The sequence below is a fragment of the Hibiscus syriacus genome, unplaced genomic scaffold (genome assembly GCF_006381635.1).
Source record: "Hibiscus syriacus cultivar Baekdansim isolate YM2019G1 unplaced genomic scaffold, ASM638163v2 tig00112206_pilon, whole genome shotgun sequence".
Taxonomy (NCBI): Eukaryota; Viridiplantae; Streptophyta; class Magnoliopsida; order Malvales; family Malvaceae; genus Hibiscus; species Hibiscus syriacus.
In genome coordinates, this window is record NW_024063267.1 from 1,304,369 (window position 1) to 1,304,904 (window position 536).

A 536-nucleotide genomic window follows, 5' to 3' on the forward strand; every position below is an offset into this window, starting at 1 on the left:
TCCGTTGTAGTCTAGTTGGTCAGGATATTCGGCTCTCACCCGAAAGACCCGGGTTCAAGTCCCGGCAACGGAAGTTTAATTTTTATCATTATTGCTTAAAGCTGTTTTCTCCTCTTTTCCAATTTCATGTTTTTGAGAGAATCAATACCATGGTCAACAAAATAAAGAAAAAGAAACGTATATATTGCACGTTTTATTTGCACTGTCGGGTTGATTTTTTTTTTATGTTTTTTTTTTTATATTAGTAAGGAGACGTTAAATGAAGACAGACTCAGTCCAAACCCAGTGATTTAAAAAACTGTCATTCCTTCAAAAGAAAAAAGGCAATTCGAACATGCATTCTATCAACCAGATGTGAAGGTGGTTTCACTTGCATGTCTTAATATTAAAACCTTGATCCTTTTGGAAGGGGTAAATCTTTCATGAACTTGGTGGATCAGTAGATGAATATTCCACAGCACAGTGTTAGAGAGTCGTCATTAGTGGATAGATTTCACCTCTTATAGATACATTTAAAGCGATTAAGTTCGCGACAA

The 536-nt window shown here is 35.6% G+C and overlaps 1 non-coding gene across 1 annotated transcript; it reads left to right on the forward strand.

Moving 5' to 3' along the window:
• Positions 1–73, forward strand: TRNAE-CUC. The gene has a single exon. It is a non-coding gene; the product is annotated as a tRNA-Glu (tRNA).
• Positions 74–536: the final 463 nt, after the last annotated feature.